Genomic DNA, 14,108 nt, shown 5'->3' on the forward strand with positions numbered 1-14,108 from the left:
GTGTGTGTGTGTGTGTGTGTGTCAGCCTGTCACTTTGCATATACTGCTGATGTGTATGACGGAGCTGTCTCTGCTGCTAATCAATTTATGTTAATCTGCCGGCTTTAAAATACCACACTGAGTGACAAAAGAAAAGTCAATACAGCACTTTTTATTTTTAAACCTTATTATACTTTGATAGCAGTTAAAAAATGAAACACAGGTTGACCAATGAATTTCAGTTTATATGAAATATTAAATATTAAGTACAATAATAAATGGCAATTACAGATTTCTATAGATACAGACAGATTTGTGCGTTTAGGGTTGGGTGGGTCAATTTAATCAGTTACAATTACCTGCAAAACATGTTTTAATCACTAATCTAATACATTAATAGGTAATGTAATCTGATTACATTATGGTTTCACCAGAGACTGAACTGTAATGTGTAAGCATGTGCATTGTACTATCATTATTTATTTTTAAAATCTTTGCAACATTGTAATCCTGCTAAATATCCTTATTTTTATTTTATTTGTAATAGTACGGGAATACCTTTTTTTGTATCCTGATAACGTTAAGATACATGTTTTCCGGTATTCCCCAAGCCTGGTGGCTAGGTTATTAGTAATTTCCTTACAAAGTTCAATACAGTTGCGTTTGAATTCAAGAGTGAAAGAAGAAGTGCAGGAAACACCGCCATATAAAATCTTAGGCCGCCATCTGGCACGACTCTAACGTGTGAGACCTCGCAGTGAAGTAAAAGTTTAAATGACTGGTCGATGTGGAGGTTTTTGGGGCCTTCTCACCCTGCATATCACTGAGCCATGGCAGAGGACCACAGCGCTGATAAAACATCAGGCCTGATGGTAAACCCAGAGCCCACTTAAAGTGTTTGATCCTGGGATAGCAGCGAGATGACTCACCCCGCTGTGTGTGTTTCAGCCACTGGGCATATGAAGACACACACACATGGTGAGAACATCCCTATGACTTCAGACTCAGAGTATCCGTCAGAAAGCTGCTGCCGTTTTCTCCACCAGAGCTCGGGGTTTTAGTTTGCCACACACAGGATTCAGATCTGTGTCCAACATGAAGATGTTTACGGTGCCAAACGTCTCGGTAGCTGCAGCTGCTGTGTGAAGACTACTGAAGTGGCTCCGAGGAGAAGATAAAGACCTGCAGGCCTGCGAAAAAAGGATTGATCTGGTGTGTAACGTAGACAAGACACTCACATCACTGCACTCACACAGTCTGATATAATTAAGTATAAATGTATTGGTGGTGGTGGGAAGTACTGTACTCATGTACTATTTTAACATATTTGTACTTAACCTGAGTATTTCAAAATGTTATGCTACATTTAAGTCTACACAACATTTTGGATGCAAATATTGCACTTTTTACTCCATTAAATGTGATCTGGTGTGGTGACGTAGACAAGACCCTGGCCGTTTCTCAATGTCGAGGAAGCTTGCTTGGAAGCACATGTCTTCCGAGTCACTTCCTTCAGAAGCTAGGCAAGAATCCTTCCTGGCATTCGGAAAACGAAGAGTGGAACAGGCTAGCAAGTGTGCAGGTGTGCGTCAGAGGCCCCGCCTTACATTTTCCGCCACAGATTTGGGGAAATTGGTCCGTGCGCTAAGCATTGTGGGGATTTGAAGGACGGGAAGTCTACCCATGTGCAGCCTCGAAATTACCCCCAAACCAAGGACGCGGCCTCGGTGGAATTCCAAGTATGCTGGAGATTGGAACAGTCCTTCGGCGGCACTCGATGACGTAGCATCCTTGAAATATTGGCTTGGAAGCCAGTTTCCTCGAGATTGAGAAACGGCCCCTGTGTTCGGTTGTCATCACTGCACTCACACAGTCTGATATAATTAAGTATAAATGTATTGGTGGTTGTGGAAAGTACTATACTTAGGTACTATTTGAACATATTTGTACTTAACTTAAGCATTTTCAATTTTATTCCACATTAACTTTTACTTCACTACATTTTGGACGAAAATATTGTACTTTTTACTCCATTAAATACTTAAATAGAACACAAGCAGAGGTCTGTAGTGGCTGTAACCCAAACAATAACACACTGATAACCTACAGAACATTTGCATTTTTCTGACAGTTAACCTCCTGCAGTTGTGTGAGTAATTCCTGCTCGCTCCAAAACCATCACAGAAAGTATTGTTGGTAAGAAAATCTCTTTGACGTAGAGAGATCCTAGTTTGCATGTCTCCCACTAACAAACAATGTTAGTATTTATGAATTATGATGACGAACTGCACATTAACCATGGGGGAGGGGGGTGGGGGGGGGGTGCTAGTGGAGTGCACGCATCTCAAACAAGCCAAAGCCAAAATTGCGGCGCAACTTGGTGGGCGGTACCCTGGAAAGAAATCTCTGCGTGAGAAATACAAGGTGTGGCGTGTGAATGGAGTGAAATGCGTGTGTCCTCTGTGTTAAAGAAAGGCTGATATTTAGGCAGCACAAAACAAGATAAAACATAATCTCTCAAGTAATAATCCTTTACTTTCAGATATTTAAATGTCTTCTCTGTGCTCAAACCAGTTTGGTTGTCTAAACACAAGACATTAAACAGTCAGTGTTTAAGAATAAGAGAAAAAAGTGGATTAGCATTAGCATTAGCATGAATCACCATCTAAAAGACATGTTAAAGAAAGGATGATATTTTTGGCAGCATAAACATAATCTCTCAAGTAATAATCCTTTACTTTCAGATGTTTAAATGTCTTCTCTGTGCTCAAACCACTTTGGTTATCTAAACATAACATTAAACGGTCATTGTTTAGAGAAAAAAGTGGATCATTAGCATTAGCATTAGCATGAATCACCATCTTAAAGACAGTTAAAGAAAGGATGATAATTATTCTGATTCTGGGACTAATAAAGCTATTCTGATATTCAAGCAAAGAAAAAACGAATAAAACATCATCTCTAAAATAGTACTCTTATATTTTCGGATTGTTTAAATGGCTGCTCTGTGCTCGGGCATCTCCAAACCGCCAGCCCACCCCCTCTCCACCCTCTGACATGGTGTTGGTGGTATTAGGTGTTACACAGGGGTCCATTTCCCTCTCAGTTGTCTGAGTGAACACCCCCGCTGCGGCAGGGCTCCCCTCAGCTCCGTGTGTGACAGTAATTTTACACAGCCGGGGCCCTCGGTCCCGGAGGTGGGCCATTAAAGTTCAGGTGAGGTTAATTACAGAGAATTGTTAAGCCTGCTGCTGTGCGCTGGACGGGTGGGAGGGATCTGACGCCTCCAATGCTGATTCCTGTGTGACAAGGCACTGCCGGCTCCACGGGTGTTCAGCTGCAGATTTACACACAACACCTACAAGCGCCAATCATTCACTGAAACAGCTCGAAATTAAACCCCACAACACAGCCACATGAAAATACTACAGCTTGTTATTACGCTCGACGTATAAATTACCACACACAACATGCAATTCTCCACATGAAACGGATTGTAACTACCTTTAAATGAACAGCCACATTTAGAAAACTTTTTTAGCAGAAAACTAGGTTTAGGGAGTAACGGATTACATGTAACAGGATTATGTAATCAGGATACAGATTACTAATACATTTCTAAACATTGGGGATTACTAGCAGGTTAATAATGTCACTAAGAACCTAAACAAATTGCGTATTGTGTTTGTTGTAAAAGGGTTTGATTGTATTTCTTGTTTGTAAACTGTACTGTTCTGTAGGCTAATACTTTAAGTGTGAATCTATACGATTAGGTTACTCTTTTCTACAGGTAACTAGTTATTGTAACAGATTACATTTTTAAACTAACCCCACCCGCCAGAAACCATCTCTACTTTATACCAAGAGGTTATATTAACACAGAGCCAAGCCAGAGGAAGGAGCAGGAAAAGAGTGAGTCAAAGATGCAGTCTGCTGTGTTTGAGTAAGGATGAGATTATATTGGATTAAAGGGGATTTTTGCAATGCAAATGAATGCACAGGTCTCAAATCAATAAGGCCTGTTCTACTCAATATACAAACTAATTAAGAGGTAATACAATCAAACCAGAATAAAATAGATTGTGCAGCTTCCTCAGAAAGAAATCCAATCAAACCTTTTTATGTGAAAAGATAAAATCTAAAGCGATCTTTCTTTGTACGAATAATGACCTCGGCTTTGTGTCCATTTAATAAGGAAAACTTGTCTTAAGAGGTTACGCTCAATGTGCATATTCTAATCAATATGAATTACATAGGGTTTTATCTATGTTATCTGCTCCAGACCGCTAAGCTAATTAATGTTTTATCGAGTGTTTTAACTCAATTATTTCGCAAAGTCAAAGAGGTTCAACACAATTTTCTATGAGCAGCCGGAACATTTTCAGCCGAGGGGAGGTAGACGAAAGAAGAGTCACAACCACTAGACATGTACTAAACTTAGCAAAGTATCTGAATTAAACAAGAAAGGACGTGGACATATCAGCGTAGTGGACTATTGGAGCCCCTCTGACACATTTTGTGTTGGCTATCATGACTAAAGTTTGGAGAAACCCCCCGCCCCCCCCCCCCCCGTCCTCTTGCGCTTCATTCCAGCTGATTGCTCATTTTCTAATGCTAATGGTGCTAGGCCGGGCTAGGGTTTCTCCCTGTCAGCTGGCCACTGGGGCTGTGGGACGGATCTAATGGGCTCTGACAGGAGCGAACTGATCTCATTCAAAGGGGATTTGATATGTGGCATGAATGTGGTGACCCTCAATGGACATATTAATGACCGTTATCATTCACAGACTTTGTGCCATTCATAAAGCCCCCTTTCCGTTCCATGCACCGGTGCCGTGCCAAAAGCCATGACTTATGGATGAGCTGGCCATATATTGTTTTCCTCTGCCTTTTAGGTAACACGTCAAAGTGACTCAGAGCTCAGAGGCGGCGTCTGGTCGAACGGTTTGAGCAGCATAGTGCAGTAAATAATAACACGGTGGGTGTTGTTTACAATTCAATTACGAGCACACGCTGGCGGGTGAAAAAGACAAAAAGCCTACAGTCGCAGGAGACATCAGTAGGGAGCCACACAGTCAATATTCAGCTTCACCTCCGTCTGCTATTTATGACTGAGGCGTCTCTTCATGCATTCAAAGTATTGTTTGGGCCCATTTCTCATTATTACTGCCTCTACACCAAGGTAAGCAGAGGTACCAGAAAAGAAGATAAATAGTGAGAGGTACCAGAAAAGAAGTTTTAAAATACTGCAAACACTGAAACATATGGGTTAGATGTTCCTTGATAAGTAAATAAATCTAGCAGCTAAATAAAACCATTGCTGGCCAGAATAATCAATGCAGAGTCAAGAATGATAGATGGCAGTTTATGAAATAACATGAAATGTATCAACCAGGATATTTATCCCTTTTCATCACTACTTTCCGAAAAGCCTAAAATATGTGGCTGTGCCAGAGGAAGGATAAAATAAGGTTACAATCAACATGTGGAAGCTTTTGAATAAACAAGTCCTAAAAAGGCACAGCAATGCTGGTGCAGAAAACAGAGCAGCCACAATTAAACGTCTCGGGCAGGATGTTCATCAGAGTGTGGTTTCTGAAAAAAAAAGCCAAACAAATCTAGCCTCCAGTCTGTAAATGGGAGAAGGAGCCAGGAAAGTCATATTCAGCCATACGGGCATCCGGTGAGAAGTGAAGACGAGCGATTCTTCACTGAATGCTGGCTGAGCGGCTGCAACCTGAGCACAGCCTCCTGGTACCTGGCTAAGATATCTGTCAGAAACCTTTCAAAGGATCAACAAACACATGATGCAACACTCAACAGTGCATGCATCCGGTATTCATCAAAATCAGCATAACACATATTCATCATCATGTCACAAGAACATATTTGAATGCGTTCCATTTTTTAACAAAACAAACTAAATTAAAGACTGCTTTGATAATCAAAGAGATGTGTTTGTAAAAATGAATCACATACATGTATCATCATCCTCTGATTTGATGGGAAGTGTTTTTCATTCCCCCAGTCTCCCTGCATGCTGTATTTTAGCAGAGCTGAGCAGCAGCAGCTTGGGAAGTGTTTCTTGACAGCTGCACAGGAAGTTACATCCTCCACACGTTGAGGTGTCACTAGCAGTTTCTTAACATTTCCAATTTTAATCTGAGATTCCTGCCATGTGTCAACTTCAAAATGAAGTCCCACTCCTGCATCCTTTTGCACCTAATAACAATCTGTGCACTGCCACAAACATGCCTGGTGTCTTTGTTCTGTTAAATCTTTAACATTGGATTACATTTGCATTCCACAGTCTATTCGAAGAAAGTAAGGTGCCATGTAAAACTAACTGAAAATTATCTTAAGCGCAGGGGATGAAACACATTGTTGGTACTTGATCATATGCTAACTATCGGGATATATTAAATATGCTTGATGTAGTAATACAAGTAATACTTACTTACACCGCTACAATTCAGAGCAATCATCTAAAACATATCACTTAATGAACACCTTAGCCCACTACAATATTAAACCCCATTTTATATCAATAATATACTAAAGATGGAAATATGATGCTAACATTGCACATTTTAAAACAGTACATGTAAGACTTGCGTTTTGCTTTAATATTTACAGGTTCACATTATGAATGCAGACATCTTACAGTATTTTTTTATCTTAGTATAAGTTGGGAAAAGACAGAAAGAAATAGGCCAACCGAAGTGCATCCGATGAACAGGTGCATTGTGTTTCACAGTGAGCGTTCAGTGAACAACCATCACTGATTAAACATCCCAGAGCAGAGGTAACAAAGAGCACCAACAACATTACCAGCATGCTGTTCTTCACTTCCAGGCCGAGGCAGCAGGACATTTTTGCCCGGCTTCCTCCACAGCCAGGAAAATCCTCCCCACATTACCACCATTGTGCGAGCTACTTTGCTTTCACAGTCCAAAGATCAAAACAGCAGCCATGTTTTCAGCGAACAAATGTCTTCCCAGCTGGGCTGGTGTGAACACAGATATAATGCTGACAGGAAGCCGAGGCAGTCACTTGTAGAGCCAATTATGGGCCGAGCCGTGGGGGAAGGTTTACAAACACCGCTTTTCTTGTGTGGCGTTACTCTGAGGTATATGATTAACTTCCTCACTAAAAGTACCCAGGCAGCCCGGAGTCTGCCCTCTTTGTAGGTGGCAAGCTGGTGAGTCGTGGCACAGACAGCCAAACAAAAAGCAAGCTGCAACCAAAAACGGTTCATTTCGTTGTTTTTATTACTGACATGTACGTCCACATTCTTTGGCTTTTAATGGTTCTTCTTTAGGACACGTTTAACAGTTTTACAGTGTTGCTATCACTGGGAGAATGCAGGTTATAGGCGTCTTCTGAAGCCACACAGACTCTGTGTTCTCCATTGGAGTCAGGAGGAATTCAAATTGACCCATCCGAGGAAAATACCTTTGCTTTACGAAGACTAATTACAAGCCTTTCCCATGAATGGAGGTTGAAGGAGCAACTTAATTAAGAAGCCTCTAGATTACCCTCCATTATTCCACTGCTGCATCCCCACCAACCAAAATCATTTTATGGAGGATCACAGGATTTGTACTCAGCGTTAAAACTAAAATTGAAAGGAAAAGTAATTCCCTGGTGTTCAATCTTGTTTGAATCAAAATAAGGAGCGTCCACAGTGAATGCCTCTTCCCATGCAGCATTGTCATGGTGGCAGAGCAGGGTTACCAGCAAACAACAGTGCTTTAACTATCCAGCCCTCCTTCACTGTCGAATTTAAAAAGTTCCTTTCACCACATCTGTCCTATTTGTGCGGCCTTTTCTTCACCTGACTTGCTCAAGAGATTCCCTTTATCTAAAAGGTCATTTCATTCAACTGGGCAACAAACAGAAGTGAATATAACTGTCCCCAATCTTTCCCGTGCAGAATTCATGCTTGAGTTGCCTCAAATAAAGAAAGTGCCTGGCAGCTCGGAGAAGGAGCTCTATAGGGGCCGCTCTATAGAAAAGGCTCCCTGTATCATACAGTCCCCCTTTACAACTCTACATTTCCATTTAATGACACCCTACATATTAACCCTGGTCAGCATCCAATTACACAGAATAAGTGAATTATCTGTGCCAGCATGCAATTTGAAAATGTTTGACATGCAATGCGGGGAAAAGGGAGAGTGGGGGGCCCTTTATTTAATTTCGTCAATCCAGCGTTCATTAAAGCTTGAGTTATTTGGAATCCATTAACTCTAAATACAGGTGATTCCCAGCCCCTTTGTACACCGGACCACCGAGATTCCCTGTCATGGAGCGTTACAGCGGTGTAGAATGACACCGACACAACTGATTTGATGAGCTTTTCCTCCCCGGGCCAGCACTCAACCAAACAAACTGGCCGGGCAACCAACAGCGCTCCATTCATATTTAATTACAGCCTGCTAACATCGCCAGCAGATAACATTACACCCGGCAAAAGGAAGGAGAAGAACTGCTATAAAAGTGTTCAAAATGTAGTGAGGATTTTTAATTCTGAGTAGTTTTTTTTATACGTTTATACACAAAGAGGGTTTCTGATTATTTAACTAAATCAGATACATAGACAGTCAGCGAGGGCAGCAGCCATCTCCCGTTTGATGGCATGTAAATAACACCAGGTGGTGAATATTAAGTATCAAACGTTGGACACAGCAGTCTGTGTCACATGACCCTAAAGTCACTGCTGGCCTCCCAGGCGACAAGCTCGTGTGTGTGTGTGTGTGTGTGTGTGTGTGTGTGTGTGTGTGTGTGTGTGTGTGTGTGTGTGTGTGTGTGTGTGTGTGTGTGTGTGTGTGTGTGTGTGTGTGTGTGTGTGTGTGTGTGTGTGTGTGTGTGTGTGTGTGTGTGTGTGTGTGTGTGTGTGTGTGTGTGTGTGTGTGTGTGTGTGTGTGTGTGTGTGTGTGTGTGTGTGTGTGTGTGTGTGCGGAAGGAAGGGGGTTTAAGTTAGCAGAGATGACCAGATGAGAGGTGGCCGAGTCCAGCCAAGGCATGTCGAGTTACTGAGACAGACCTGCTCCCTGTGTCTGATGCTGAGCTGTAGATACACACTAGCAGCCCGGCTCTCGCTAACACAAACCTACAGTATACCTGCTACATGCTAGTAGTGTCTCTGGATGCTTTGTGACATCAGGAAGTAATAAGAAAACTGCATTTGCAACAAAAAAACACAGAAAAAACGCTTAAAAAATGTGATTTGGTGGTATTTCTTTCAATGTTCTCATGGATATAAAGTCAAATATAGACAAACACAGTGACAGAAGAACCTGTGTGATCATCCAAAACATACACAGCAGTAAATATCAGGTGCTGGTGTCGATATGATCGGTGCAATCTGCGATTCGCACTGATGTTTCGCAATAACACAGGTGGAGTCCATCGTCGAGAGAAACAGACACCTGCCATTGTCTCACACTTCGGATTTTTCTCCCATATTTGATGCACATTTGAAATCTGTTTATTTCCCTGGAAAACCATATTCTATACTTTACATTGTAACATAGGAGAATATAGATGAGGGAAACACAGATGCACAAAGATGAACTAATAATAGTATTTGATCTCAGAATAGTTCCTGGAATATGTCTCAGTGTGATGATAACAATTCAAGAGTATGTGACGGCCCTTTTGTTTCTCTCTGTATCCGTGAGGAAGCTGCCCGGTCTGCCAGAGATCCATACAGTGATCAAAGAGTGAGCCTCTTTCTTTTCTGTATTGCATTAAACTATCAATACTCTTTGTAACAGCCAGGATACATGACTAACTGATACATCTCCAGCCTTATGCTTTATTCATCCATGTGTGTGTGATAGACTGTCATTAAGAGTTGATATGAGACACTCACACACACTATCTGCTGCTTCCTAGTATATATACACACTAGTGGGACAGGTTCATTTTCAGCTTAGAGCTAGGACATGGATATGAAACTAATGATATGGGATAGACACGTACAGACACATGTCTCACACACACACACACACACACACACACACACACACACACACACACACATTCACAGTGTGTCATCGTCTCTTGGCGAGCTGGCGCCTGTCACTCAGCGGGGTCCTGGAATATGCACCGGGGCCATCGACAGGCGTCTGTGTCAATGCCTGACAAACCTCCAGGCACCAGGCTGTAATTGGAACGACCGGCCTAATCCTCAGATCAAGACGGACTCATTGACAACCTGAGCAGCGCCTTATTAGAGCAGCGCCTCTTCGCTGGAGCTCTGATGTCCTCACTGCCGGCCAAAAGACACGGCAGTGAAGAAATGAACAAATATGTTGGAAAACTGTGGGTTTTGTTTTATGGATATATGATATCGAGTGCCTTGCTGTGTTTTACATTTTCATATGAAAGGTTTTCATGTTCCTCACTCGATCCTGTTCTGGAATAAATAATATACATGAAGTTAAAGTTAGAATAGTTAGTTAGTTAGAGTTAAGAATTAGCAATTGAAGGATAAATGAATTAAAAAAAGAAATATTTATATAAAGATTTTAGGTCAAGAGTGCAATAAAAATAATTCAATCAAATTAAATAGAAACAAATATATTATTATTATCAAGTTAAATTGTGTAGATTGAACAATATACAACAACTTATTTGTAAAAATAAGGGCTTTGTGTCTAGCATACAACAAGTTACGCTAACAAGATGAACCATCAAACATAAATCCACAAAGCCGTCAAAACACTAACATCACACTGTGTATTATTAAATCAATATGGGAAAACCAGACTATTGCGACACCAGTGTTCCCAAATAATAAGTGGTTGAGCTGAAAGTGTTTTAGTAGTTATAGCTGCTTTGGTAAGACCAATAATTATTCGTAATTTATTATAATGATATATTATTATAATTATTATTTCTTCATAGTATTGAGATACCAATCCTTGTCATCTAAGCTAATGCAGCTACCTTCCCTGGCTTGCTATATCTCAACAGTGACAGTCTTTGTTTAAACCTTTGAGATGTTTTTAGTGCAACACCTTCAACCCTACAGTATAGAAAAAGTGAAACATCAGCTCAGAGGATTAACCCCCCAGACAGACCTCCTGCCTGCAGACAGTGCAGAGCATTTAAAATCACTCGCTCTGACACTGCTGGCATGGCTTGGATTAGACAGCTAGCAGATAGGCCCGTACACTTGTTCAGTCCCAGTAGAAATAGCCACAGTGCTCTCTTGAAATTGCCCTGTGTCCCTCTCCCTCTCCCTCTCCCTCACCCCCCAGGCTGGTAATCTGCTCTCTGATGGAGGGGAGCATGCAGCAGAGGTCGGCTCTGACACCTTCTTGGCAGAGCCCAAAAAGCCTGGCTCCCAATCCCATTCTCCAAAGCCTCGATGCCCAAAAACTCCCAAAACAGTGTGTGTTTGTGGCCCGTAAGAGCTCCAGTCAACGAGCATATCTCAGTGTTTGACATGAATAGTGACACAGTATGTACACTAATGTTTTACACTGAATATCTTGCAGATAACGTGTCATAACTGCATGAAAACTCCAACAGATCAACAAAAACAAATTCCACTCAGGTAGAGATGATTTACTTTCAATCATTTTGTTTAAAATCATAACATGCTGCCGAGGCACCAATGGTCATACGATATCGGAATTAGTTACAGCTACTCATTACAGAGAACACAAAGTGTACTTTTTCTTTCAAAGTGCTAAGAAGTCCTTGGCAAAACTTGAGAGCCTTCAACCTCAGGCAGAGCATGACATGAGTGTTTCTCTCAATGTATGTGTATGTATGTGTGTGTGAGCGTATGTGAGTGTATGTGAGTGTGTGTTTCTAGTTCCTGGCTTTTGTAAAGGCACCGGGAAGCTCGAGCCGTCCACCCAGGCATGCCTGTGCAGTGTAACCAAGGCTGACTGGCTGACCTCAGACTGTGTGGGCCCTTTAGCAGAAGATGAAGGAGCTTTTTCATTGACACAGGAACAGGAGGTATCGCCTTCCCCTTGCAGCAGCACTCATTCATTCCAGACACAATGCGTTATTATTGGTTTTGAATTGAAATGTTAATTTCGGGGAACTGGGCAACTAGGCCTGAGAGCTTGCCCTGCTCATTTCTCATTTTTCACTTGGCTACGGTGGTCTGTTTCAGAGTTAACCCTAAACTCTCCTTGGGTAACATCACCTTGGATCAGCCAGGTAAAGGCCTAAAACACACACAACTGACATCAGAGAACTAGTGGCAAAGACAGCCTCAAGTTGCCTGTGTCGTGAGTAAAAAGTTGCACTTGAACACACCGCAAAGACTAGGGCCAATGGCCAACTAAAATAGAAGGTTTTGCAAGAGTAAATAACACTCCATACAAGCAGGTTGCATTACTTCTGGTTGTGTATTCATCAAGGGAAACCTTAAGAGCCAGGACTGCGGACATACAAGATGTTACATTCATGAAAGAAAGCAGTGTTTGCCTTCCATCTTAGCCATTTCCCCCAATAACAATTCCAAATGAACATGTTGTTGTGAAAATATTTGGGTTTTGAAACGACAGATTGACATGAAATTGAAAGGGGTGACTACACTTCCATTCGCTTACGCTGAACAGCCAGTTAGAGTTATTCCTCTCACCAAGTCAAGACACTCAAAGCCAGAAAAGCTGTTAACAAAGGCTAACTAGTGGGAAGGGTGCGTGAAACACTGAAAAAGCTAGGGCCACAGATTCTTCCCGATGTTGGCTGCTGTGTCAGAGCTGAGGCCCGATGGACTAGCAATAGAAAAGCAATAGAGTGGGATTTGAACATATCAACTTTTAATGGATGTCAAACAGTGCTCCATCATCCGAGAGCAGAGAGGTTAGTGGTAAGAGGTGAATACACCGGTCCATACCCAGGGAGCAGTCACTATTGATCCGCAGGCTATGGAGGAAAAGGCAGGTCTTTCGGGGCCGGTGGCGAGAGGTAAGGCAGGTCAGCACTCTGCAGTTCAGCCTCTCAGAAATGAGTGCATCAGCAGGCCCGGCAGATCTATATGACGGGAATTAAACAGCATAATCAAATTGTTTGCGCAACCATTTAGCATCTCATTCCCTCACTGCCCTGGGCCAGACTGACCACTGGAGACCGGCCATCCACAGAGGTAACAAAGTAGGGCAATAACTAACAGCGATTAAAGGAATATTGATGGCCTGTGACACACAGCATCCTGAAAAATGCTATTTGGTCAAATAGCTGCAATAATTAAGTATATGAGGGTCAGTCAATTTTATCAGCTGCTTTTATTTGAATCGATTATTTAGTAAACTGGCCAGGCCTCAGAGAGCATTATTGCTGAGTGGGGTGTTGATTTCATAGAGCAAGAGCTTCAGCCAAGTCTCACAGTAGCAGCTCGCATTGGAAAGGAAACACAGTTGCAGAGGAAGTGTGGGATAGAGGAAAAAGAAACAAAATATCCCCACTATCGCTGTAAAACATTTTGGATATGAGCTGGAAATTTACACCGTCACTTACTGTACATGTTGACCTTGCTCTGTGATATGTTAGCCCTTCAAATCTTTTCATTATGTCCTTTCATTTATAACATTAAGTTCTTGATAGCTTTTTTTCTTCTTCTCCCAGATAGCTTACACAAGCCTGGTTTTAAATATTCTCACCACGGCTTGATAAACATTAGCCGAGAGCAAAAATAATGAGTTTTTGTCTGCGTTAAACCCATGCATTTAATGTGATGCATGGGTTAAAACTAAACTAGGCCATTTAGAGGCTTCTCTCCCAGTTGATTGATTAAACATTAACCTGCTGGATCTGGGATATCTCTTATTAATCACAGGTGGCACAGGCTTAACTGAGCATGAGGAAGGCATAAACAAAAAGGTCCAGGCAACACACTTAAAAAACACACACACTTACATGTCCATAAAATCAAGTAGTCATAACATATGCCATGGCTTTAATGCGATAAGTGATGCATTTTTAGCGCCGGTTCACCCAGTGGGAGTCAAACAGCTAACTGTGGTGCGGCAATTGAGTTTTACCCACACACAGACATGTCCATATCAAACAGCACATGGTGGGAATTGCCATGACCTAATGCTTTTCTTATCTTGCATTTGATTACACATTTCACAGAGGAAACCATTTTC

The 14,108-nt window shown here is 41.8% G+C and overlaps 1 long non-coding RNA gene across 1 annotated transcript in view; it reads right to left on the bottom strand.

Annotated features, from left to right (window-relative positions):
* The window catches only part of LOC307030554, a 54,871-nt gene extending 47,818 nt beyond the window's left edge, over window positions 1-7,053 (bottom strand). Inside the window, exon 1 of the long non-coding RNA XR_013805688.1 lies at window positions 6,811-7,053. This is a non-coding gene — a long non-coding RNA (uncharacterized lncRNA). The remainder of the gene's footprint in view (window positions 1-6,810) is intronic.
* Between the last annotated feature and the right edge of the window lie 7,055 nt (window positions 7,054-14,108).

The sequence above is a fragment of the Notothenia rossii genome (genome assembly GCF_949606895.1).
Source record: "Notothenia rossii genome assembly, chromosome: 2".
In the NCBI taxonomy this organism is placed as follows: domain Eukaryota; kingdom Metazoa; phylum Chordata; class Actinopteri; order Perciformes; family Nototheniidae; genus Notothenia; species Notothenia rossii.